At 39.7% G+C, this 14,907-nt stretch overlaps 1 pseudogene; it reads right to left on the bottom strand.

The window, feature by feature from the left end:
* Window positions 1-10,113, bottom strand: part of LOC139725073 (uncharacterized) — a 46,311-nt pseudogene extending 36,198 nt beyond the window's left edge.
* Between the last annotated feature and the right edge of the window lie 4,794 nt (window positions 10,114-14,907).

The raw sequence follows: 14,907 nt of genomic DNA, 5'->3' as shown, positions 1-14,907 counted from the left end.
GTAGTTACAATGTGAATGTGTCAGTACTTGAAATCTCTTTTAAAAAGCCATAATTTCAAATCTTAACAAATGCAATATCTGTTTAAGATGATTTGCCATAGAGAGTTTCTACATGTAAGTGCAATAAGGTGTCTCTTAAATGAGACAAAAAGCTTGTGTGGAATGAAAGTGAACTGAGATCACCTCACTTTCTGTATAGGTACCTCTTCCACCAGGGTCCAGGCCACTGCCTAGGAGATGGTGCTGCTGTCCTCCCAAGCTTTGCCTCAAAGCATCAATCTCTCCAAGGAGATTCTGCAAATCTGTTGTTGTTTGTGGGCCTACAAAATAAAGTTCAATTCTAAAGCTTTACAGTACTTGCTTGAAAAAAGAACTGATGACATGACAGATGTCACACCAGTAAACGATCTGTACATTTCGGAGTTCTTCATATCTTCTCAAATCACTCTTTAAATTGATAACAGTGGCAAAATACACAATTGCCTATGAATGAAAATGCATGGTATGGCAAAACAAACCAAATTTCTCATCTAACTCTTGGTTACTACTTGACTTTTTTTTCCTTTTAGTATTGTATCCCACGTTTCTGTCTCTGGTTAAAATATAAGAATATTGACATGACTTACAAAAAAAAAAAGTTTGGTTGCCATTGTCCTACAGGTTTCAAAATGAAAATGAAGGCTTTACTGATACCAATGCCTGTAACAGGATGATTTCTGTCACAGTGCAGAATGGATCAATAACCATTCAAATTCTATAAAACTACAAATCTCAGACACCAAGCATTAAAGACACTCAGTCGTGGCGAGTGGCTTGTGCGGCACGGAGACGAACGCAACACGCTGCCTCCCCCATTCTGTATCAAATGTAGTGACCCCCGAATGAGAATAGCGCTGGCTCAATGGGTCAGCGAAAATACGGTAGGCTACAAGATGGCTGTCCCAGCGAGCCACCAGAGCTTCCGAATGGACGCACACTCTCAGTGCGCATGCGCATGAAGAGAGGCCAAAAGAGCCACGCGTCTTCTGGCCTCTCTCCTCCAATCACCGCAGCTCGCGGTGACAATATTTGTGTATGATGCGTACACACACACACGCACATACACACACACACACACACACACACACACACACACACGCCGCAGCGTCTTCTGGCCTCTCTCCTCCAATCATCGCAGCTCGCGGTGACAATGTTTGTGTATGATGGCTACACACACACGCACACATACACACTTGTCTCAGTGGTAGCATTGTCCCACACGTTTATGGATATAGCACCGATCTGGCATTGCGCAATTGCACGCACAAACTTCGGTCGTTCGGAGTTTACGTACCATTAGGGATGGCGATCGGCTGCCTTTAAGAGATAATCGCACTTTCACTCACTTGTTTGCGGCTGCCTTGTCAGCTGATCCAGGAGATCTTGGAGACGCATAATTTCATCTCGCTGAGCTCCAAGAACATCATGCAGGGCAGCTATTTCTTCTTCCTGTTCGGCTAAAGAAGTGAACACCACATATGTGATCAAGGATGATAAAGAAACTTTCTTTTACCGGTATTCAGCGACTGATAAAAGGATCCTATCCAATGCTATATTGTCAAATCTCCCTGGGCATTTTTTACTTAAAATTGCTTTCATCTAGTGACTGTAATTTAGCTGTCACTTTTTAACAAAACACATACAGTATATGACAAGACATTGCAATGTACATGATCTTGTGATTCATATTCATGTCAAATCTCCCTGAACATTTTTTTTGGTTAAAACTGCTACCGTCTAATGACTGTATAAGTCTAGCTGTTACTTTTTGACAAAACACTTATCAGTATGGTATATGACAAGACATCGCAATGTACATGATCTTTTGATTCACATCACAAACATGATATACTTTTTGTCAAAAAAAAAAAAAATGAAAACACTCAATGGGCTCATAATGGGATAAGAGAAAAAACATTCCCACCAACGGCCTGGGTTGCTCTCTCTCCATGATGTAATGTGTCCTCAAGCTCCTTCTCCCTGTTGCCAAGCAACTCCTCCAGGTTGCTGATCTCCTCCTGGGCCTTGGCAAGTTCATCGATAGCACGCTGGGCCAGCTGACCCCCCTGGATTTCAGCCTTGGAAATAATATCAATAATATTTCATTATGTCTTTAAGTTTCAAATAAAGGGGCAGGAGAGATTCAATGTGGTAATGGGTTCATGGTAACATCATTTGTGTCTGAACTGACACCCTTTTCAATATCCATGTAGTTCTGATGTTTGACTGCCACACTTACATGACTTTATTAAGTCGTTTATGTTGGCAAATTATATCTTCGTTGTGACTGCTATGGTCACCTGACAGGTTGATGGAACCTGTTGATCTGAGCTATGCAGGTGATCACATGACAGAAGGTCAGATATGTGTTTCACAGTTAGAGTTGATCCTACACAACTTTAAGTTGAGCCCTTTGTCCCTTTTTTACAACTGGGGCTTCAATCCCAAACTTCTTGGCTTTTTTTTCTTTTTTTTTGGGGGGGGGGGGAGGGCACCACAAACTTGAGAGATGGGTTTGAGATGATAAACTCTGAAGATCCTGAAGGGCATGGCACAAGGTCTATAATGTCAGTCCCTACATACTTTTAGCAGGTGTGAAACCTGATTTTTCCAGTGGCTTATGAAAAATTTAAATGTAAGTCAGACACAGAATACCCGGTATTTGAATTAGCACTTGAAAAAGACGAACTGAGATAAAAAACTCCTCACATTACTTTTATTCCCATAATAAGACACATTTCATCCCACCCATTTTAGGTGCCTATTTGCAAGCTTCCATTTCACATGTCTGTACTTGTACATCAGCTGATAGGACATCTTCCTATTCAACGTAGTAAATATAGAGAGAATATCCTCAATACGATTATACCCCATTTCACAGAGATTTTTTTCTCATTATTCATTCGCCTGAAGCAAATTTCTTTGCTTCCGGTCACGCACCAAAGTGTATCGGATAGCAGTCTGATTAATCCGACTTGTACTGGTCGACTATCAGGTCAGTGTCAGACACGTCGGACTTGAACTGATGAGGCAAGATCGTCCCATGAAGGAACTAAGCTCAGAGCTTTGTTCAGCATCGGACATTTCCAGTCACAAGTCCAGTCAGTGTCGTATAAGTATTGAGTCAGTCCAATAAGTGTAGAGTCAATCTGATATGTGCTAAACTTGTGTTTTGTGTCTATCGGGCGTGTCCAGCTGACGTCCTATGACAGTCTGTTGAGTTTCTGACCATTAAGCATTCATTGGACAGATTAACTTGAGTCTGGTTTTGGGCCTCTTCTGGCATTTGTATCATCCTCGGTGAGCATTGGTACAGGTCTTTGGAGTTTATTGGATCATTTTATCAGAACTCATCGGAACACTAAAATGTTTGTATTTTGAGGATCAGATAAACCTCACATGGTCAGTGCAATTGGGCCTTTACTCATAATCTAGTTAACTTGCAGAGTGCCAATGCATATTGTAGGAGCATTAATTCCAAGGACACTTCACTATCTCAATTAGACAATTAGACACTTTACTGGTGGTAGAACTCTCTATTCACCTTAGCCAGCGCTGATGCTTTTTGCCTCTCGTATTCCCTGGCTTGCTGGTCTGCTGCCCTCTGTTGCACTCTTTCACTTTCTCTAGCTTCATGGTCCCTCTTGCGGAGCTCTGCCTGCAGCTGGAGGATTTCCTTCTCAGCATCAGCAAGCTAGATCAAGGCAAATGAAATTAATCATTGTTTGTAGTTCATTCCCTGAAAACACAAATACTTTGCATTGCATTTAATCCCAATTCATTCATCAGTTCAGTAATATGAATGAACAGTTCACTAAATGTAGCACGGTTAAGTAAGCCCTTGTTGACATTTTTCGTGATAATTTGTGACCCTGCATCAAAAAAAAAAAAAAAAAGTCACCACACATGGATTTTTAGTTAAGAGTACACAAGTAGATTCTGAAAAACAAGATTCTAAGCTCTGAAATGATGTATAACTCAATTCAAATGAATGCTCCTAACCCATCTAAATCTTGGAAAGAAAGCACATACTCTGGAAAAGTGTGAACTGAGAAAAGAGGCTCAGAAGAACAGGGCCTATTCAAGCCCTTAATCTTTACCAAGCTGTGCTAGCTGTGCGATGAATGGGACAAAAAACAGGATGTACACCACATAGCAACAACAATCAAGGGATTATTAGATTAAACTAAAATTTAGCATGCTCTATCAACACGTCCTGTCAGTGATTAATGCCAACTTTCAAAGCAGTAGTATCATCCTTTCAAAAGTTTTTAGAGTTAAAAGTGAAGAGTGTGTGAAGGATTATCAAGAAATAAAAAGGGGCCACTAAGACATTTTTTTTTTTTTTTTTTGTGGGCGCCTCCATAGGTAGCCCCACTCATTTAGGGCTCTCTTTATATGGTCTCTTTTACAAGGTTTTTGCTGCATTTTTGCAGTTTGGTAGCTTATATCATATTCTGTTTGTGTCAAGGATCTTGCTAGACCATTTCCAGTCATTTTGTTGGTAAGTTAGCTATATTTTTACAGTTGAATTTTGTATCTTGATACTGTAGCCTACTCTGTATTGCCAATTTCAGTGTCCAGTGTTGTACACTTGCTTCGTGCATCTTGTATGTGTCCTTGCTTTGTACTTTCAATAGCACCTTTAAAGGGGATGGCTAGTAACCGATCAGTGGGAATCAGTGGGAATCAGTGGGAATGCTGAGGGATGATTGTTCCAATCCTTGTGGGATTCATTTAAGAGTACATTATATATCTACTGTTGTGTGAAAATTATTTACTTCAGAATGGTCTCATATTCAAGTAATGTGCAGGTTAATGCCCCGTCACTGACCAGGGACACTTACCTGGAAACATTAATCTGCACATTACTTGAATATGAGACCATTCTGAAGCAAATAATTTTCATACAAGAATAGATATATAATGTACTCTTAAATGAATCCCACAATGATTGGAACAATCATCCCTCAGCATTCCCACTGATTCCCACTGATCAGTTACTAGCCATCCCCTTTAATGGTCACACCCTTCACACGTGTATGTCAATAGCATCACGTCCACAGCAATGGAGGGGATTAAGATCTGGCATCTCTGGAATCTCTTCTTTTGTATACCTCTGATTGTATCTCTCTTGAACATGAACCATGTATTCATGCTGCCAACTGATGCTTGTAACTGTAATCACAGTCTACTTTCTCCTGTTCACAGGCTTGTCAGACACTGTGGTAAACCTATTGCATACTATAGCAACACATGTGCATGTTTTCAGTTAGCCATCCTACTGTCCGGTGACATTCAAACAAACCCAGGTCCATGTACTGAAGTTGATGTAACGCGACATGCTAATGAGTATTGCAGTAGTTTTCAGCCTAATCGTATTATATGATGTACATGCCCTCCATCAGTTAAATGGGAAGCCCAGTCATCTACTTCCTTTGACTGTTTGGAGAAGGGTATGTGATCTTGGGATTGCGCACAGGGGACGCCGCAGGTGGAGGATTCCAAGGTCACAATCCCTTTGTGATACTTCCAGTGGGTCTCATTTGGTTTATGGAACGCAAAATTCTTGACAAATAAAGTCGATGTAGTGTCAACTCTGATCATAGATAATGATATTGATGTGTTAGTCATCACTGAGTCATGGCTTACAGGTGACCAGAGGGATAAGCCTACCCTTGCTGAATTGAAATTATCCCTTCCAAATTTCAATATTATCAATCATCCCAGAAAGACATCTAGAGGAGGTGGTATCTGCGTCCTGTATAGGTCTGCTGCGTGCTGTGTTGTCAATGACATTCACAAATTTTTGTCTTTTGAAATGTTAGATCTCACAATCAATCTCACTTCTTCCTCTACTGTTCGGGTTTATTGATCACCGGACAGGCGTCATCTCCACTAGACCATCGAGCTTTCGCCCGAAAGCAAGTGTTGGTTCTAATCCTTATAGCATGCAGCGGGTACTGCTTTGTTATTCAGATTCATGAATTTCTTCCGTCGAGATGTTTTCATTGCAACTGATTGACAAATTGCCCTACATCGACGTAAATAAGCACTGAATTGATCAGTGTTTTAGTAGTAGCCATGATAAAAAATCATAGGTGTACATACGCCCATGGAGATGACGCCTGTCCGGTGATCAGGAGGTCGTAGGTTCGAATCCTGCTCGAGTATGTACGCCCATGATTTTTTATCATGGCTACTACTAAAACACTGATCAATTCAGTGCTTATTTACGTCAATGTAGGGCAATTTGTCAATCAGTTGCAATGAAAACATCTCGACGGAAGAAATTCATGAATTTGAATAACTTGTCACTGATGACATGTTTTATGAAACGGGCCCCTGGACAGCAGTATCAGACATAGAGAGTGGGGTTTTTAATTCAAGAAAATAATGTTAATCTCCTTTTGACATGAGTATGTCAAATCACCATAGTGCATGCCCAAAACAAACAGTCTGACCTCAAATATTTGCATTTCCACAATACCTGCTGTGCAGCTATTCTGTCTTTTTCTTTGATCTGATTTTGAAGTCCCGCTAGGTCACCTTGCAACCTCTGCATTTGACCTCTGACCCTTGGGTCATTGAAAGGGGCTTGGCCCTGTATGTCTGAGATGGTTGCAACTTGTGGCTGTGGTGGAAATGGTGGTGGCTGTAGAAACAAGAAAGTCATGTAAAAAATGACATTTTTTTTTCAAATTCAAATTCAAATGAATTTATTAGGAAATTTCTGCAATTTCTTTGTCCAGATGAGACTTTCAAAGATATCTCAAAGATATTTCAAAGATATATTCAAAGATAGAATCTTCTGTAGCAAAATATAAAGATACATAAAAAGATAATTAATTTATTGATTGCTGATATACACAAGTGTACCAGTATTTTGACTTAAGAATAAAATAAAATCCTGAATACACAACACTAACATCTTGAACAAACTTGAAGATTCTTGTATCTCGCTGACCATAATCTATTGGTTCATAGATGTTAATACATTACAAAGAGTTCAGGAAAGCTACATATACGAGCACTCCATTGCATGTACCTTTTCTCTATAATTGGTGATGAAAGTCATTCAGCACATAGTTCTGCTGGTTTCTGGTGCATCACATAGATCCTTCTTTGATGCCTGCGGTCATGAAGAGAACCTCTTCAATTGATGTTTCCATAAGTACACTGTATATTCAGGTCTTCATCTTATTGGTAAAAACTGCTTGATACTGTTTGAAATGTCAATTGAGTAGGTCCTTTTCAGGATGACATTAATCAAATGATGCCTCCGGCAACACATCGTGGTGGAGGAATTAAAAATACTCAATGTGGTGCACCAGAACCTCTCAGAATGCAAACTGTAAGAGAAGTGCTCATTAATTACCTGCTGGTTCTGAGAGTCATTGAGTTCCTGTCTTAGTCTCTGCAGCTCTTCTCTCATTCTCTTCATTTCTTCTTCATCTTCTCTGTCCTCTTCTCTTCTCTGACAATTAACAACAATGCATAACATATCATGTTATAATATTGTTTTAAGCTTGCAATTCTGATGCCTTTGATTATAGGTCATTATGAAGGTTTCAAACAGAAATAGGCTTCAAATTCATGAAATTCTTCCATCGAGATGTTTTCATTGCAAGTGATTGACAGTAGGGCAATTTGCCAATCAGAAATAGGCTTATTTTAGCTTGAGACAAACACTGTGACCACATTGAAATAAAAAGGCCATATCATGATAAAACATCAAACTTAAACATAAAACATATATGACTGCCCCGCTCGAAAACCCACAAAAAGTAGGTAAAAATGTTTAAACTTGCCTAACACTTAAGTGTGTAAAAGGGTAAGCTCTAAGCTTTAAAATAATACCTGTATAACTTTTAAAAATTTGACCATCCTAGCCCATTCAAAAAATGATTGAAACAAGAGAGAGTTTAGGAGGTAAGGTTTCACAGAAAAGGAGAAGAAGATTAAAAAATGAAGGTCACTCAGGTGTGCAGTGCAGAAGTATTAATCATAACATGTTCTTCTTCACAATGAAAGCAGTGCCTGTCCGAAAAATGATGGCCCACAAAAACTGCTAAAATATTTCAATTTCAGGTTTTGTTTTATGCCGACAATTTTGATAGTACGTAGAGAAAAATTACTCTCCAAGGTAAGACAAACTTTTAAAAAATTGAGTCGGTCAACCCAAATGACATTATGTGGTCCATTATAGAAAATGCTAGTCTTATCCTAGACTTTTTGCGGGTTTTGAGCTGGGCAGTCACATATCTTTTTTGATAGAGTCCCACCATACATTGCAGATTCCTACAAAATCATTGCATACATGTAGCTACTTCAAAACCCTATCCATGCATGTACTCTATAAATGTAACAGTCACATGTTGAAATCCATGCAACATGCTGCTCTTCTCACTCGATTTCTGTCCTTGTTCATCATGCCTTTGAGTCTGGCTTGCATCTGTTCCAGCTGATGGCGGAGTGACTTTGCTTCTCCCTCTGCCTGTTGAATAATAACATAATACTCATCAAAGCAATGTACCTTGTGAGAACTTGACATTTTGTATAGTTACATTGTAGTTTATTTCCTCTTGTTTCACAATCAAGCCTCATAAAGGCAAATTGTTAACACACTGGAGGGCTTTTTACACTTGCTAATTTTTGCTTAGTCCCGTACCAACGGTGGGGCTAAAGGGGGGGGGGGGGGAGGGGCGGCCTTAGCCCCACCGTTGGTACCGGACTTTCCTTAGCCCACTTTCTGTTTACACAATGTTTTTGCCAAAGTGGGCTAGCCCCACCGATAATCCCACACTATCTGGCCCTGCAAAAAAGCAGGGTTAGCCCCGCAATTGCGGTGCCAAGCAAGCGAGTGTAAACAGAACGAAAAAATAATCCAGGGCTAAGCGACGGAGACGAAGTCCGACCCCCCACTGACCAATCAGAAACAAGGTAATCAAGTGCTGCCGGTGCGTGCGTGTACTTGTACAGTGCACAGCGTAATCATGAATATTCATGTGGTTTGGAAAGTACGGGACTAAGAAATACGAGTGTAAAAAGGTCAGTTTTCTCCTTAGCCCAGGACAAGAGCTTAGTACGGGATTTATTGGCGAGTGTAAAAAGCTGAAAAAATTGGTACGGGACTAACGATAGTCCTGGGTCAGAGAAAGTACGGGGTTAAGAAACACAAGTGTAAAAAGGGCTTGGTATATTCAAGCATAATCATTGCGTCATGTACAGTTCTGTGTAACATGATTGACTTACACCACCATCAACACACACACACACACACACACACACACACACACACACACACAATAATAATGATAACAATAATCATCATCATCATTAGCAGAATCATTAAACATAATTAATTCTACCTTCTGTTGATATCTCCTGGCCCGATCTGCCTCTTGCTGGATTTGTCCAAGCCTCCCCCTAATCTGTCCCTGCAGCTCTGCTAGGGAATCCCCACCACATCCCCATCCCCATGGTGGCCCATGAAGCCGTTGACTCTACCATCATTCAAGGAGTCTCCCACTTGGTGGATACGCTGGGATACCTCCTCTGGATTGAGAGAGGTGTTGAGGAGGTTGTTGTATTGGGACATCTGCTCACGGAGGCGATCCTTCAGAGCTCGATTGGCAGCCTGCAGGTTCAGATTTTTGTTTAAATGCAATATAGTAATTCACTAAAATGTCACAAGAATAAGGAAAACATTGAGACATCTACCAGACAGTTTAACTACAACAAAGAAAAAATGGATATGCAAAGGATATGAATTCTTATGTGCACATAACATTCCCCTCATCTTGTGTGTATCCCCCCCCCCCCCACACACACACACAGGATTATACCATGATAATGGATAGCATCAATAATAGAATATTTGCCATTCCAGTGTAAGCAAGTCATAGGGTAAACACCATCTACTGGTAACCACAAAACAAATATTCCATTTTTCAAAAGAATTAATCGCAACTTTGAACAAAGCACACTGTCACTGCCAGATCATAAGTCATCTACACTCTATGACATCTGCGTAGAATATCACATTCTACCTGTACATTGGCAAGTTGTCTCGCAGCAGCTTCTGCCTCTCCCTGCTGATCCGGGTCTGCTTGGCTTGCCTTGCTGCTTTGCTTGCTCAAAGCGACTTACTGCCAGCTCCTCTTCCAGTGCAGCTCTTTCAGCCTGTCATTAAAAGGTTTCAGAGATCAGATGACACTATCAAGGATCCTATCATAACCTCTCCAACACTACCACAATGTTCATGCTACATACCTTTAAAGTGTTAGAAGTGTCTGCTTACTGGTAGCCAGATTTTAAATTCAGTGGTATGCCAAGGTGATCATATATAGATGTAATGTGGTGATCTGATATAATTGTATCATTATACTTCAATACACACATGATGCAAGATTATAGTTTTGGAGAGCAGAATAATAATAATAATGATTATAATAATAATAATAATAATAATAATAATAATAATAACAAGGAAAAGTAGAAATTACGCGGTGCGTAACATATGTCCCCGCCGGAAGTAGCATTTTGTAACAAAATGTGCAATATAGGTAAAAAATCAAGGTCAAAGGTCAAAGAAGTCAAAGGTCAAAATTCTGTGTAGAAGTTTTGAAGCCCTCACCTAGTGCCATCACATAAAGCAAATGGAATCGAAATTGGGTTAGAAATGGCGAAGGAGTAGCATTTTGTAGCCAATGTACAATATAGGTCAAAAATCAAGGTCAAAGGTCAAAGAAGACAAAGGTCAAAATTCTGTGTAGAAGTTTGAAGCCCTCACCTAGCGCTATCACATAAAGCAAACGGAATCGAAATCGGGTTAGAAATCGCGAAGGAGTAGCATTCTGTAGCAAAATGCACAATATAGGTCAAAAATCAAGGTCAAAGGTCAAAGAAGTCAAAGGTCAAAATTCTGTGTAGAAGTTTTGAAGCCCTCACCTAGTGCCATCACATAAAGCAAATGGAATCGAAATCGGGTTAGAAATGGCGAAGGAGTAGCATTTTGTAGCAAAATGTACAATATAGGTCAAAAAATCAAGGTCAAAGGTCAAAGAAGTCAAAGGTCAAAATTCTGTGTAGAAGTTTTGAAGCCCTCACCTAGTGCCATCACATAAAGCAAACGGAATCGAAATCGGGTTAGAAATGGCGAAGGAGTAGCATTTTGTAGCAAAATGTACAATACAGGTCAAAAATCAAGGTCAAAGGTCAAAGAAGTCAAAGGTCAAAATTCTGTGTAGAAGTTTTGAAGCCCTCACCTAGTGCCATCACATAAAGCAAACGGAATCGAAATCGGGTTAGAAATGGCGAAGGAGTAGCATTTTGTAGCAAAATGTACAATATAGGTCAAAGGTCAAGGTCAAAGGTCACAACTGAAATTCTGTGTAGAAGTTTCAAAGCTCCCATGTAGTGCTATCATATAAAGCAAACAGAATCAAATTGGCTCATAAATGACAGAGAAGTAGCAAATTGAAGATTTTGATCACACACGGACGCACACACGGACACACGGACGGACGGACGGACACACGGACACACACACGTACGGAGCCCGTTTCATAGTCCCCTGCTCGAACTCGTTCGGCGGGGACAATAATGATAATAATAATAATAATAATAATAAAAAAAATACATGACATGTCAAACATACTTGTACAAGCATCCATGTCGCTAGAATTATCACACATTTGTGTCTTTGGATAAATTTTACCTAGTTTGCCAGTCCATATGAGTAAGAATTCAGTAGCTTTGAAAGCGGACTTAATTTGGCATTCAGTAGAATAAACTTTAATGCGAGACAGAGAAATATAAAAGTCCCAACATGTTGGGCTTTTTTTGCATTCACTACGTTTCAGCCTGCAGTCCCTTCATTCACACATACACTCTACAGGTAGGTTATGACAGAAAGACAAGATAACTCATCATCTCTCTCTTCAAGACCAGTTTTATCATAGAGAGTGTGTGATGACAAGACAAAATGATGAAGGGGCATTCAAAATGTCTGCATACATCTGGTGCTGTAAAAGTTTTGAATTTCATAGTAAGTACCATCTGGCACTACAATATATGCAATGAAAGGTCAGAGATCAGACAAAGCTTTACTATATTTCACTATGTGTCTGTGTCTGAAAAGTTCATACTCTTGAATCTACCTCTGCTTTTTGCTGCTGTTTCCTGAGAGAATTCTTTAGTTGTTTCACCTCCTCCTGTGTTTCTTTAAGTCTGGCATCCCTTTCGGGGTCCTGTCTGGGTAGCTCTAGCTGAGAGTGCTGGAGAGCCTGGTTCTCTGTCTCAAGGAATCCCAATGCTTCTTCTGCATCCTGCAACTTCTGGAGGACACAGATTTTGATGACATCAGCTTAAATGTGATTTCCAAATATATCCTTTAACATGGCCAAATACTTGATAAAAAGTTGTGGCAATATTTCTTTCTGAAGATTCCCAAATCATCTGTAAACTGGTGAGTGCTTTAAGTTCTGATTTTTTTTTTTTTTGCTTGAAGTTTCTACATGTGCTTGGACTGCACATGCTTTTTACCGATTCTCAACATTTGAAACTGACATTTGTAAACTCTGTTGAAAATGGCTCTTTGGTCTACTTACAGATACAAAAGATGAACTGATTATTACCAGAGACCATACATGTGCATAATTCCAGGCCTGTTATCAGTTTGAAATGAGTTTTGATAAAAACACTGTCTTTACAGCACAAAAAGAGTAGCTCACTGTGGTCTTTTCAAGAAAAAATAGTGCTGCTATTTTGGGATAGCATGCTTGTAGCGTGATGTGTGCACACAGGGAATAACTGCAGTAAAAACCGAGGAAATTGATTTGTAGGTGTGTTTCCCTAAATCTTGCTTTACTTGAATCCTTACTGTCATTTTTTCATTAATCTTAATACTTCATTTTATCTACAAGTTCACATACAAAAAATTAGATATATCGCTCTGGTGACTGACATGCCTCTACCATACTGCATTCTTATCCCAATAGGTCTCTATAGTACATCTTGACTGGGTGAGATGACAGTTTCACATTTTTTTTCTTTTTTTTAAAACAAGAATAGAAATAGGGACATCTTATCTTTTTAACTTGATCCTTGACCAAATAGCGCAAATCTTTCCCTACAGAATCATTGCGCAGTCAAGCATGAACATGTATTTGTATGTGCCTCACTTAATGAAGTACATGAATTGAGTAACCCCCAAGGTATGGAGAAAACAAGGAAAAGTAGAAATTACGCGGTGCGTAAAATATGTCCCCGCCGGAAGTAGCATTTAGTAGCAAAATGTACAATATCGGTAAAAAATCAAGGTCAAAGGTCAAAGAAGTCAAAGATCAAAATTCTGTGTAGAAGTTTTGAAGCCCTCACCTAGTGCCATCACAAAAAGCAAACGGAATCGAAATCGGGTTAGAAATGGCAAAGGAGTAGCATTTTGTAGCCAATGTACAATATAGGTCAAAAATCAAGGTCAAAGGTCAAAGAAGTCAACGGTCAAAATTCTGTGTAGAAGTTTTGAAGCCCTCACCTAGTGCCATCACAAAAAGCAAACGGAATCGAAATCGGGTTAGAAATGGCGAAGGAGTAGCATTTTGTAGCCAATGTACAATATAGGTCAAAAATCAAGGTCAAAGGTCAAAGAAGTCAAAGGTCAAAATTCTGTGTAGAAGTTTTGAAGCCCTCACCTAGTGCCATCACATAAAGAAAACGGAATCGAAATCGGATTAGAAATGGCAAAGGAGGAGCATTTTGTAGCCAATGTACAACATAGGTCAAAAATCAAGGTCAAAGGTCAAAGAAGTCAAGGGTCAAAATTCTGTGTAGAAGTTTTGAAGCCCTCACCTAGACTGTAGTGCCATCACATAAAGCAAATGGAAATGAAATCGGGTTAGAAATGGCAAAGGAGTGTTTACTTAGCATTTTGTAGCAAAATGTACAATGCAGGTCAAAAATCAAGGTCAAAGGTCAAAGAAGTCAAAGGTCAAAATTCTGTGTAGAAGTTTTGAAGCCCTCACCTAGTGCCTTCACATGAAGCAAACGGAATCAAAATCGGGTTAGAAATGGCGAAGGAGTAGCATTTTGTAGTCAATGTACAATAAAGGTAAAAAATCAAGGTCAAAGGTCAAAATTCTGTGTAGAAGTTTTGAAGCCCTCACCTAGTGCCATCACATAAAGCAAACGGAATCGAAATCGGGTTAGAAATGGCGAAGGAGTAGCATTTTGAAGCAAAATGTACAATATAGGTCAAAGGTCAAGGTCAAAGGTCACAACTGAAATTCTGTGTATAAGTCTCAAAGCTCCCATGTAGTGCTATCATATAAAGCAAACAGAATCAAAATTGGCTCATAAATGACAGAGAAGTAGCAAATTGAACATTTTGATCACACATGGACGCACAGACAGACAGACAGACGGACGGACAGACACACGGACACACACACGTACGGAGCCCGTTCATAGTCCCCTGCTCGAACTCGTTCAAACGGAATCGAAATTGGGTTAGAAATGGCGAAGGAGTAGCATTTTGTAGCCAATGTACAATATAGGTCAAAAATCAAGGTCAAAGGTCAAAGAAGTCAAAGGTCAAAATTCTGTGTTAGAAGTTTTGAAGCCCTCACCTAGTGCCATCACATAAAGAAAACGGAATCGAAATCGGATTAGAAATGGCAAAGGAGGAGCATTTTGTAGCCAATGTACAACATAGGTCAAAAATCAAGGTCAAAGGTCAAAGAAGTCAAGGGTCAAAATTCTGTGTAGAAGTTTTGAAGCCCTTACCTAGACTGTAGTGCCACCACATAAAGCAAATGGAAATGAAATTGGGTTAGAAATGGCAAAGGAGTGTTTACTTAGCATTTT

The sequence above is a fragment of the Diadema antillarum genome, unplaced genomic scaffold, assembly GCF_040938485.1.
Source record: "Diadema antillarum isolate AM-2024a unplaced genomic scaffold, OU_Dant_1.0 seq00000014_RagTag, whole genome shotgun sequence".
Taxonomy (NCBI): domain Eukaryota; kingdom Metazoa; phylum Echinodermata; class Echinoidea; order Diadematoida; family Diadematidae; genus Diadema; species Diadema antillarum.
This window is presented reverse-complemented; position numbering and strand designations above follow the sequence as displayed.